Consider the following 13,830-nt stretch of genomic DNA (forward strand, 5'->3'; position numbering starts at 1 on the left):
TCATACAGTACAGAAGGGTAGCCTTTTTGACCACTTTACAGCACTTATTGGCAACGGTCAATGTAGAATTTGTCTTTTGCTCTGAACATCATTTTCTTACAAACAGAAGAACATTTACAAATATACACACTTTCTCCAGTGAGCTCCAAAAGAAATAAAAACAAAATCAAGAAGTACCACAATGGATTATCTGTTGACTTGACGGGAGGTCTTATTGTTTAACTACACCCCAAAGAGCTGAACATAAGGTGTTACATGGTGGCTGCAAAACCTCAGTTGTGACAAGCGTCTGGCTTTCACATCCTGAATAAAATATGTTAAAAAAACCTGCTGCTGTGAAAAAACAAAGCAAAAACCCATTGCGTTCTACATACAGTGCATCTAGGAGACAAAGCATGTAATGAGTGACGATTCAGAGTACTTTTGAGATATAAACTGATCCTATAAATTTAAACCTACAAAAAATGGACAGTGAACCATACCCAAATTGCAGCACCCGTACCGTCAATCACCCATATAGTGTAAGCAATGGACAAATGTGCCCCCTGTCCAGGAGCACCTCCCCGCCAAAGGGGATACAAAATAAAAACCAATGGATTGGTTCTGCACCACAATCTGTCAATATAAAAGTCTGAAATCGTTCATTTTCAACAATAAAGGAAAAATCACTGCTAATGCAAGATCGCCGTGTTTTATTCTTCTTATTTTTTTCCATATTAATTCAAAAATCATCAGCCGACGCGTTTTGTCCTCTTGACTTAGGACTTCTTCAGGGCTGAAAGTTACAAACATATATATGTACAAAACATTCACTAACAACACTACACAGTCCAAACTATGACCATATTACATATCACAACAACATTATACATAAAAAGAAACATATATATAACATCATACTGAACAGTACAATACAGAAAGGACATAGTTGTGCACCATACCCAAAGGTTAGCACCTGCCAATCCGGTATTCACATAAGACAATAGAGACAAAAGCACAAAGTTTAAAATAACGTACGTGTCCATCTAATGAGCTAAAGAGAGGAAGAAAAAGAACAAAAGTGAAGAGATTCGAGAAAGTAGAGAAAAGAAAAGTAAAGCAGGAATTACACTTAGATGAAACCTCCAAACACTGCAAGGTATACATATAGAAACTATAGAACTTTCGTGTCTTTTGTGCAGAGACCAAAGATGCTAAGATCCTGATCACCTTTGTTCCCCAAGGTCACCCTCAGAAAACAGAAAAGAAAGAAGAAGGGCACCATAAAATCATGTGCAAAACCCAATATAAAATCATGGATGACAACATTCAAAGATGGAAGACCATCCACAGACTAATCGAATCTGTAGTTGTCCAATTGCAACTTATGCTGCTTCATACGGAAGGGAATTACAACCAAGTAGTTTCTGAAGACACAAACACAGGGGAAATAGTTTGAATTAAAATAATCACTCATAATCTCTCACCACTATTGTTAACCTTATGTTTACAACTGGACTCTTTCCCAGTCAATGGAAACTGGCATCGGTCCTGCCACTTCTAAAAAAGCCTAAGCTCCCAGTTACGGATCCCAGTAGCTTTCGGCCAATCTCCAGACTGCCATTACCAGCTAAGGTGGTGGAGAAAATCATGAATAAGCAGCTTAGCCTATTCTTGAATGAGAACCAAGTACTTGACCCGACCCAGTTTGGTTTCAGACCTGGTCATAGTACGGAATCGGCTCTTATAAAGGCTACGGAAGAAATCAGGGTTGCTGTGGATCAGGGAGGGAGGGCGGCACTAATCCTGTTAGACCTGTCCGCAGCATTTGATACGGTTCACCATTCCATACTGTTGAACCGTTTAAACACCTGTGGCATTCAGGGGAAGGCCTGGGAACTCCTAAGGTCATTCCTCGAGGACAGGAAACAGATTGTTGCCCTCGGAGATTTTCAGTCCAACCCCTTTTCATTGCCTTGTGGGGTCCCGCAAGGGTCCTCACTTAGTCCGACTCTTTTTAATATTTATGTTAGTGCACTGGCCCCAATTATAGACACCTTTGGTTTCGGCCTCACATCATATGCCGACGACACTCAAATTGTGGTATCTCTGACACCGGAGTGCGAGGCTGATGTGGAAGGTCGTTTTCAAGAGTGTATGCTAGCAGTAGACAACTGGATGGCAAACAATTGTCTCAAACTAAACTCAGAGAAAACTGAAGTCATATTGTTTGGGAACAACACCAGCTTTTGGACTCCTTCCTGGTGGCCAGACCAAATGGGGAAAGCCCCGGTGCCAACTAGAAAGGTTAAGAACCTGGGGATCATACTAGATGATAAATTGACCTTAGGACCGCAAGTAAATGCACTAGCCTCTAAAATCAGCTATACCATTAAAATGCTGAGAAAAGTCCTGCCCTTATTGCCTAAGGACAGTAGACAAATTGTAGTTGGTGCCACGGTAATGTCTAGATTGGATTACTGTAATGGACTCTACCTGAATATGCAACTAAAAGGATTAAAAAAACTGCAGATACTGCAAAATGCAGCAGTTAGATTACTTATGGACTCTTCTATTCCCTGTTCCGTATCCAAAGAGAGGAAAGCTTTACACTGGCTTCCAGTTAAAAGCCGTGTACAATTTAAAGTACTATGCCTGGCCTTTAAGGCCTTACATGGCATAGGTCCAGAGTTTCTTCAGCAAAGACTGCGCTGGTACGTTCCAGGCAGACACTTGCGCTCTGAAGAGGCCAACCTGGTTTGGGTGCCTCGTATAAAGAAAGCCCGTTGGGGAGGCAAAAGTTTTATCTATGGCACAGCGAAAGCTTGGAATGAATTACCTCGCCATTTGAGATCTTTCACCGAGCTTTTACCCTTTCGTAAGGAATTAAAAACGTGGCTCTTTTCCAAAGAGTAGTCTGCCTCCTTTTATTGTTTCCTGCCAGTCTTAGAGAATCAAGAAGCGCCAGGACACCTCCGGGTATTTGTTGCGCTCTATAAATGACATTAACATTAACATTAACATAAGCACTGAGTAGGCCAAAAAAGATTAAACTTGGGGCTTTCCTTATGTGATTATTCACCTTACCTGTTTACACTGTAAACAAATAATATAGAAGAGAGCCAAACAAAATGATGCACCTGTCCAATATCCAAACAAGTGCATGTTGTGATGTCCGAAGGCAAGTGGCATGCTAACCATAACATTAGGATAGAGCAAAGTAAGTAGATTCCATTAGGAATATATAGCAGAAAAATGAATATCCATATCAACCTGCAAGTAAAACAATGCAACGATTACATTTTGCCTGATTTATCAATGGTCTGCTGTTATGTTATGTTAAAAACATTTATTAAGTGCACGTACACCAAACGGTTTCATGGCACTAGAGAGACGGCGAGGCAGCGGCAGGGAGATAGCTTAGTCATCATATGCCTGGGAGAACAACCAGGTCTTAAGCTGTTTTCTGAACTGTGCAAGAGAGGTCAAAGACCTAATCTCCACCGGGAGGGAGTTCCAGAATTGTGGGGCCAGAACTGCAAACCTTAGGTCACCGTGCTTCTTACGTTTAGTGGGGGTTGCCAATAGGTTCAGGTGGGAGGACTGAAGGTCTCGAGATGGAGTGTAGCATTTAAGTCTAGCTGAAATAAAAGCTGGACTATTGCCATGAAGAGATTTAAAAATGGTGCATCCCAGCTTAAAAGCACAGCGCTTGATCACTGGAGGCCAGTGGAGCCTTTTCATAAGTGTTCTAACGTGATGCCACTTTGGTTGATGAAAAAACACCCTAGTAGCTTGGTTCTGAACCAGTTGAAGGCGTCTCAGTTGGTACGCAGGGATGCCAACATACAATGAGTTGGCATAGTCCAGTCGGGAGATTACCAAGGCTAAAATGACAAGGATCATGGCTTCCCTACTCAAGAATCTACTAATCTTCTTTATTCTCCGCAGTTGGAAGAAACCGGCAGTGACAACTGAGCTGATCTGGGCTTTCATGGACTGATCATTACTGAATATTATACCCAGGTATTTGGTGGAAACAGCTGGCACGGGGGATTGCCCAGTAGGGGGGGCCATGGATTGGCTGATCCACCCGTGAGAATCAGCTCAGTTTTGTCAGGGTTCAACTTCAATTGGTTATTATTCATCCAGTCACTTATAAAAATCATAGTGGTTTGAAACTTAGACACTGATGAAGCTGATGAATTAATGTCAAACACCAGTTGAAGGTCGTCGGCATAGTTAAAAATTCCAACCTTTCTTTCTCTCAGAAAACAGATTAGCGGTTGCTAAGAAAAGAGGAGAGCCACTTTAACGCCAGACCCTGGATTCCGGCATTACTGACACAGTCAATCAAGATGTCATGATCGACCATGTCAAATGCTGCTGACGGATCTAGGAGAACCAGGGCCTGGTTGATGTCCTTATCAGCCCCCCCCGTCTAAGTACGTCCATGATAGTAAGAATAACAGACTCCGTGGAATGTGCGGGTCTAAAACCGGCCTGATGGGAGTCCAAAACCTGGGAGTGTTCAACGAAAGAACTGAGGCAATTTGCTACATGAGCCTCTAAAATTTTACCCAGGTAGGGCAGCAGAGAAATGGGTCGGTAATTGCTAAGGACCGACGGGTCTGCACCCGGTTTCTTCAGGATTGGAATCATTTCTGCCCTTTTAAATGAGTCAGGGACAATACCAAGCCTAAGCGAGTTGTTGAGAAATGATAGGGGAGGGTCTGGGCAAGTAGTGAAGGCTTCTCGGAGTATGTGAGGGGGACAGCAGTCAGTGGGGGAACCAGAGCTAACCTTCTTTAGTAGATCCAGAAAGGTCTCCTCAGGGATCGGAGGGATTTGATCGAGGCAGTGTGGATTCTTACCAATATTCGAATCCTGTATGGGAAAAGCAAATGGAGGGATACTAGCCTTAATGGCGACAATTTTCTCAATGAAATATGAATTGAGAGAATCACAAAGACTGTGATGGAGCAGGTTTCATCATAACTCTATCTGGTTTAGAAAGTTCGTCGACTATAGAGAAGATCTCTTTAGACTTATTTGATGAGTTGATAATTTTTTGAGAGAAGTAGTTAGCCTTAGTTTGAATAATCAAGTTTTTATTTTCAACAAGGTCAGGGACCTTTTTATCTGGGAGATAATGGCGTCGCCATCGGTGTTCTGCTGGTCTTAATGCAAGTTTCTTTGTTTTTAAATCATCAGAGAACCACCGTTGGGCGTCGTGGGGTCTCATAATCTTTGTTTTTTTAAGCGGGGCGACACAGTCGCTGGCCGAATCAAGCCATGTCTTAATACTCTCTGCCTGAGACTGAAATGCTTCCAGTGTGGACGGGGACGTGCTAGTTAAAAGTGAACGGAAATGGTCGATGTCCACACGTCTCCAATTTCTAGTCATTTGATTCTATATTGGTTGGGATTTCAAGAAAGGAGCACATGAGAGAGTGAATCTAATCAGATGGTGATCCGACCAGACACACAGAGCTATCAGGGGAGTGGAAAATCTTCAAGTTTGATGTCCAAAACTGATCTAAAATGTGCCCTTTTATGTGGGTAGCTTCACACACGTGCTGGGCACAGTTCAACCCAGAAAGAAGGTCAACAAATTCCCTCGAACTAGTGCTCTCCCGTTCATCATTAGGCCAGTAGTTGAAATCACCAATTATAAGAATTCTTGTATTATTGATGACAAGGTGGGATATCATCTCACCCAGGGCCTGGGGAAATGTAGGCATATTACAGGGAGGTCTATAGAATGAACGACAACTGAGGATATTCAAATTTTAAGACTAGGTTATCAACTGAGGGCAAACCAGTGACCCCTAGGGAAGTAAACTGATCGCCATGCGATCTGGGTGCGTCTTGTCCTGGTTTTTAACCATGTAACTTAATAGTCATATATAAATATCACATTCTACATGATTGGAAGATATTTGTAAATTATCGACATGCTGTTTGGTTGCTTGCGCTATTTTACATGGGGCGCACGCATAATTTATGGTTATTTGGTCTGCTTTTTGACACACAATGAAAATTAATACTTCTATTATCCAGACCATATTGGGAGCTTTTGTCTCATCAAGCTACTTTATTTTTTGGCCATTTTAAGATGGCGTTTTATTTATATGCATACTTGGGCCGGTCACGGGGTCTCGTTAGGCAAACTCGCCACGTGATCAGGACGTGACCTGACCGGGAGGATATAGGAAGAACCATAACATGGGTTCGACTTCGCTGGATATTTAATGAGACTGTGTTCGTTTTGGATACACGTGAGTAGTATATTTAATATTATTGGGCGCTTATTTATTTATTTTCATGACAACATGGATGAGTCAGAGAATAGGCTATCTTGAATATAAATGACAATGGTGCTTTTGGGAGTAGAGTTTGAACTGGATTTTAACTTTATGTGTTATTTTTACAAACACTTTGTCTCTTTGTGAGTACCCTACGGGGTCTCTGGGGTCGATGTTTAATACGAGTATCTACAAGGCTCGGGCCAGCAAGGGGTCATAAATAATGAGATATAACTATTAAGGATATTGACTAACAGGATGACAATGTTACGGACTATATATGTAGGAGCTTACACAGATTTTCGACAGGCAGAGGTACTTTATAGGCCAGGGAGAAACGTATGGAATGGGATACAAATCCCCACGGGACACACGGATGTGTTGACCCTTTGAGGGTATATTTCTTGGATTGTAAGACGGAGCCCATTAGTTGGGAGGCATTTTCACTGTTTTGGACGGGATTATCTAATGGAGCAGACCATCGATAAATCAGGCAAAATGTAATCGTAACATTGTTTTACTTGCAGGTTGATATGGATATTATCCATTTTTCTGCTATATATTGCTAATGAAATCTACTTGCTTTGCGCGATCCTAATGTTATGGTTAGCGTGCCACTTGCCTTGGGACATCACAACATGCACTTGTTTGGATATTAGACGGCTGCATAATTTAGTTTGGCTCTCTTCTGGATTACTTGTTTACAGTGTAAACAGGTAAGATGAATACTTACATAAGGAACGCTCCAAGTTTAATCTTTTTGGCCTACTCAGTGCTTATGAGGGATTATTTTAATTCAAACTATTTCCCCTGTGTTTGTGTCTTCAGAAACTACTTGGTTGTAATTTCCTTCCGTATGAAGCAGCATTAGTTGCAACTGGACAACTACAGATTCGATTAGTCTGTGGCTGGTCTTCCATCTTTGTATGTTGTCATCCATTATTTTATATTGGGCTTTGCACATGATATTATGGTGACCTCCCTATCTTTCTATTCGGTTTTCTGAAGGTGATGTCGGGAAAAAAGGTGACTAGGATCTTAGCATCTTTGGTCTCTGCACAACACGAAAGTTCTATAGTTTCTATATGTATACCTTGCGGTGTTTGGAGGTTTCATCTAAGTGTAATCCCCGCTTTCCTTTTCTTTCTCGAATCTCTTCACTTTTGTTCTTTTTCTTCCTCTCTTTAGCTCATTAGATGGACACATGTACGTTATTTTAAACTTTGTGCTGTTGTCTCCATTGTCTCATGTGAATAAGGGATTAGCAGGTGCCACCCTTTGGGTATGGTGCACGACTACGTCCTTTCTGTATTGTACTGTTCAGAATGATGTTATATATACGTTTCTTTTTATGTATAATGTTATTGTGATATGTAATATGGTCATAGTCTGGACTGTGCAGTGTTGTTTGTGAATGTTTTGTACATATATATGTTTTTAACTTTCAGCCCTGAAGAAGTCCTAAGTCAAGAGGACGAAACGCGTCGGCTGATGATTTTTGAATAAATATGGAATAAATATGAAGAATAAAACACAACGACCTTGTATTAGCAGTGACTTTCCCTTTATTGTTGATAATGATGAACAATTACGGACTTTTGTATTGACAGATTGTGGTGCAGAACCAATCCAGTGGTTTTTGATCCTATAAATTGTATATGTTTGTGTATCGATGAGAGATATGTTTAAGGACTGTACCATTTGGGTTCTTGTCCTTCGAGGGCGGTAAATACCTTTGCCAAGTGAGACTATGCCTGAGGTTAGTCTTGTAAAGAAGTACTGTTTGACGTGCTGCAAACTTCTATGCAGTGTGGCACTGTTTCTATTGGATTGCAGTTGAAACAATGTGATTGAGTGAATGGATGGAGTGGTTCCATCTGTGCTAGTTCCAGTGGAAGGTATGGTATAACCCGAGGCACTCGGATTATATTTAGTGCTGTTGGAGAGAATTACAATCCTTCTGAATGGTGCTTGATGCAATGTTGGCCGCATTCAAGTACGATTGTTGTTCCTTTATTTGTTTTACAATGTTCAGATGCGTTGGTGAAGTGGGTGTTAAGATGCTGAACTTGTGAATCTGAATGCGTGGTTATGTGCGGAGTGCTGCATTTCTTGTCATTTTTGTTCAGGTGCACAGACAATTATTTGAAACTGTAGGACAACATGGTGCTAGCTGTATGGCAATTGGTGCTGTTAGTTGCATGAGTGTTGGTGATGAAGTGGTCTGCAATGGTGCTAAGATGTGGGACTGGTCAATTCACATACGTTGCAAGAATTTATAGGAGTTAGTCACACGTTTAAATTAATTAAGGTTTAAGATTTTGCCTCCACTTTGAGCATTATTTTTGCCCTGCTGCGTTCTGGCACAGTGTTCTCCACCAAAAGCCTGCTGGGAGTTTTTCAATTTTTTTTTGGGTGATTGCTGTATCTACTAGTGCTCTAGAATCTATTAGACGACTGGTAAACTCAAAATTCACCATCATACCAATCACAGTTGGCCAGTGCTGCTCCACCAAGCAATGAAGAGATAAACCAATCATGACATTGAGTTATCAACGGCGAACAGCCAACTGGTAAAAAAAAAGACCGCTCTCCAACCATAGATCATGCTACTCACTTGGTGCTACCCAAGCCTGCCTCGTCAGAGACTTCGCTGCCCCTATCCAAGTTGTTGAGTAATGTGAGGGCCAGCTACAGGACTCTGTGTTACTGTGACTTTCAAGGTCAGGATCACACCTGCAACCTGCCTCTGGCGTCATGAACCAGAGCTGGAGCCCTGCTGACAAAGTTCTGCTATGTGTGGGCTTTCTTGAGGAAAGAGCTGCACAAGGCAAGAGGCTCATCTGCTCAGCAACCCAGTGGTGACGCAAACGTCAGAACACTAACACACGCAGACCTGCAGAGGAGCCCAAGGATGGCAACGAGTGCTTGGTGAGCCACCTCCCCTGCTGTGTGCACATATACACCCATCTCCTGACCTATCCAGTTTAGCATGCTGAGGACGTATATCAGAGATGAAGGAGTATGGACAGAAAAACACTGATTTTCTCTTGAGTAACACCCTATTCGATTGCACAATGTCTTGAAGGATGATGGGAAACAAGTCCAAATCCACTTGACTTCAATAACAAGAATGGAACATACACCGAGCTGGGGACATGGCAGTTCGGCAAGGCGTGAGCTTCAACTGACACACTGCACAACTAATAACATTTGAATCCCCCTAGAACATTGCAAGAGGAATGTAAATTATGCAACAAATATCTCAAGATACTACAAAGGCGTTTACTTTTCTTAAGCATACAAAAAGTAATTTTAGTTGCACAACCATAAGAAAAACACCACAGCCCTGCACAAACACACTAGATGAAACTAGACACCAAACAAACGTAGAGGAACATTACTTAAAAACTGTTTTTCTTCTTTTCAATAGCTGAAATGGGGCCACTCCGTTTACTGTGTACAGAGATGTAGGATGAAACCAAAGCATTGTCCACCACAATTTCAGTTACTGGCCATAGCCCACTTGCCATACGCAATGAGAACAAGGTTCATACGTTTAACCAATCCATTAGTCTAAGGGTGACGCAAAACTTCAAATATTTTTATCCCACTTTTTTTTCTTAAAGAAAACTCAATATTTCCTCACTAACTAATTGGATATCCTTATCAAACAAGAACTTTGATGTGAAACCCTCTCGTAAAAAAACATTGTTTAAGAGTTGAATTTTATTCTTACTATTAGGTTCAGCAAAAAAATCTCATCTCTGGTCAGTTCGAGTAATAGTCGACTATCATTACAACAATTGCTGATGCAGATCCAGGAAATTGCGAGGTCCAAGTAAATTGATACCTACCACGTTCCACGGTCGGCAACTCAATATGTTATATAGTCGGAATGTGTGTCACAAGTCCTTTTTCACATCTCAAACACACATAACCATTCTTGACTTCTTCCTCACGGTCCATCTCTGGCCACCAAAACTCATCCAAAGTCTGTCTTTAGTGAGCGTGGAATGCAAATGCCCTTAGTGTCTACTACAAATAAAATCTCAACACTTCCAGGGGAGCCAGTCTCTCCCCTCATCAGTATTCCATCTGAACGTATGTACACAAGAGGTTTACAATGGGTAACCATAGTAATCCTTCTTCCCCATAAATATGGTATCAATTCTTTTTCAATAACTCAATACAATTCTTCTAGTTTCCTCAACTCCCTTAACACATAGCCCACGAAAAATTCACTTTTACAGTGTTTTTGAGTCAGCTACACACAGAGTAAGTACTACATTCCTAGCCTGGGTTGTATGGCTTGAAAGCTCTGGCAATAATCAATGCATTTTTAACAAATCAAAACCCTCTTGGCACTCTTGCTTCCAACAGAATACAACGCTTGTCCTAAGCATCTTCTAAGTAATGCATGTGTAAAGTATAGTCAGGAAAAAACTGCAAGTAAATCTCACAAAGTGACAAACAAAATTGAATGATTTTGTCACTGGGAGAGAAAGTCTTTTGAATTGACTCCACCAACAACGCTAGAAAAAACTGCCATCAGTTTTGAAACCCTGTGCCCCAAATATTTAACTTCTTACTTTAAGAATTCATGTTTTTTAACACAAGCTCTCTAGCATGAAAAGCACTCAGAATTGGGCTAGGATCTCACCATATCCCTTACGTGTAGATGCAAACGACAAAACGTCGCAGTGGTTGACTATGCCTTCATCAAAGACCATTGCACATGATCCAGGATTCTCAGGAATATAGAATACGCTAAACGTAGTGCAAACAACACACATTTATACGTACCAAATGGGTAGACAAAAGCAATATAATGTCTAGATGCGTAATAAAGTTTAATGTGGTGGTATGCAGATCTGAGATCCAATTTAGAGAACCATCCTCTTGTAAGAGATAATTAGTCTAATGGGCAAGATGAAGTAGAACCATCTCGCCTTATCCACCCTAACTATGATCTCATCGATTTTGGAATGGGGATGAGAATCCACCCACGACTGCATGTTCACAATGCATAGACTACACATATGCAAAGCTTACCATTCTGTTTGTGCACCCCAAATGAAGGCAAAAGCCATAACGAAGATTAACATATGCTGTCCTAAATGGGAATTTTATTTCTTACTCCCCGAATTATGACACACTCTTCTTTATTTCATTGCCACAATAATCAGAATAACATACATAATCCTTTTGCCTGGACAAGTCAGTCAGCACAGATGAAAACATGCATAAGGCCTCTAAACTCCCAGACACTATCTTTAACATGAAGTGAGGTCCTCTGTGTTAGACTTGACATCCTTGGTGTGGTCTTCCCCCAAACCTTTTGCCTTCACCCTTCCAGTTTTCTGAATTTGACTCTGCGCACTTCAACCCTGCAAATCAGTGGTAAAGTGATTGTTCTCTTTCCCTAATACATGGCAAAATTGGCCCACATCTGATTGGTGCATTTAATTTACTTGTAAGTCCCTACCTAGTATATGGTACAACGTGTACCCAGGGCCTGTAAATTCAATTACTAGTGGACATGCAGTACCCATTGTTCCACCCACTAAAGTAGCATTTTAAAACATGTCTCAGGCCAGCCATTGCCGCCTGTAGTACAATTTTAACAGCCATTTTGACCTAGCAAAATAAACCTTTTGCCAGGTCTAAACCTTCCTTTTTAATACATATAGGTCACCACTAGAGTAGGCCCATAAGGTCCATAGTGAAGGGTACGGAGTATTGAAAAGTAGCATATGTATTTTTAAATATTACATGTCCTAGTAGTGAAAAACTTCAATTAGCTTTTTACTACTGTAAGGCCTATCCCTTCCATTGAATAACATTGGGCTACCTTATCACATTTAATAAGTGCTAACCTTTGACTGGTAACAGTTAAAGGTTGCCAAGTTTGGACTCAAATGGACTGTAATTTAAAATCCATGAAGTTCACTCTGATCATTCTCACTTTAGGAAGAACACGTCGATACATTCTTCCTCGGATATCTTCCACATAAAAATGCAGACGCTCCATAATAATCCAACTTCGAAAATATGCACTAATACTGCATGAATAGGAGGTCTATAAATTCAAATATACAAACTACATTTCTATGCATTCCAAAGCTATGACAGTGACCGTGTGGCTCTCCTACCCAAGCCATAATAGGCCCTGAAGACCCCATCTTCCAGGGCCTTTTTTTTTTATAGAAATAAGGCCGCATAGGAACCCGTCCCAAACCTCTAAAAGGCCTTGAGGACCCCATCTCCCAGGTTCCCAAACTAAGTTAAAGGGGAAGGGGGCTGCGCTGGCATTTTTCCTGCCCAGAGGAAGAAGCACTTTATGCTGCTCCTTCCAGGCAGAAGCAATCTCTTGATCTGTGCGAAGAGAAACAGATTAAGAGTCTGCTCCCAGCTGGCGGGAGCTTTTTTAAAGCTCCTGCCTAATGGGATCCAATTTTGTGTTTGCTACCGTGTTGCGTGAGAGTCAAAAGTGCTCCCAACATGCGGGAGCAAACACAAGTTTCTCTACCCATGCCAATGTAGGCAGGATAGCTGCTGTGTCCCAGGAGTTGGCTCCACGGTACACAGCAAGTGAGTCTGCCCTAGGCAATGGTGCCCTCAGGGCAATTAAAGGCTCAGGCAAGGGGAGGCTCCTGTCTCCCTTTTGGCATATTACAGCCCGAGGGTGGGCTCCTCGGGCCCTATAATAGCCTCAGGAAGGGGGCCCGCGACCCCCCCACCCCATATTTATTAGATCGGACCCTGGTGATGGGGTCCCTGGGGCCGAAAGCAGCCTTGAGAGGGGGGTCTATGTGCCCCACCATAAAAAATACTTTGGGCACTAGGTATGGGGTCCTCAGGGTCTAAAATGGCCTGGGGAGGGGATGGCATCCACTCACTTCACCTTATGTATATGCGGCCTTCGTGGTTGGCCCCCTGGGGCTTATGGCTCAGGGAGGAGGGGCTGCCTCTGCGCTCAAATAAACAATGTTGGCTAGGAGTCCCACGGGATTGTGGCAAAATTTGCTGATTTATTTTGCATTTTGGCCCAAGGGAGGTCCCTTTAAGTCCAACCCACGTGGCCTAGGAGGGCAGGGTATCCCTACCCTGCCCTCTTATATTAATTTGTTTTCAACTTCAGGACAGGGGACCAAGTCTCCATGTCCTGTAATGGCTGCCAGCAACAGTTTTCTGATGTTGCTGGCAGCCAATCAGAGCACTCGCTCCCACGGGAGCAAATTGACCCAAGGGTCAATCAGAATGCTCCATTTTTAAACTGACGCTCCCGCAAGAGTCTCTCAAGCCACTTGGGGACCCAACTGTCCAGATATACAAATTTGTTTGACCCTTAATTTAAAGAAATCCTACTGAACGGATTTACATCAAATCACGAAAAGCATAGCCTGGGGACCAAAACCTAGTTGCTTGTCAAATGTCGTGCAATTCCATTCAGCAATTTTTGCTGTAGCTCTTAAAGAAGTCTCTCGAAAATGCATGGGGATCTGCGCTTGGCCGATGAGGACCATCACCCATAAAGACA

General features: G+C 42.1%; 1 protein-coding gene across 1 annotated transcript in view; it reads right to left on the reverse strand.

Moving 5' to 3' along the window:
* The window catches only part of HIBCH (3-hydroxyisobutyryl-CoA hydrolase), a 951,762-nt gene that overhangs the window by 274,702 nt on the left and 663,230 nt on the right, over positions 1–13,830 (reverse strand). The window lies entirely within an intron of this gene.

The sequence above is a fragment of the Triturus cristatus genome, chromosome 3_2, assembly GCF_964204655.1.
Source record: "Triturus cristatus chromosome 3_2, aTriCri1.1, whole genome shotgun sequence".
Lineage (NCBI taxonomy): Eukaryota > Metazoa > Chordata > Amphibia > Caudata > Salamandridae > Triturus > Triturus cristatus.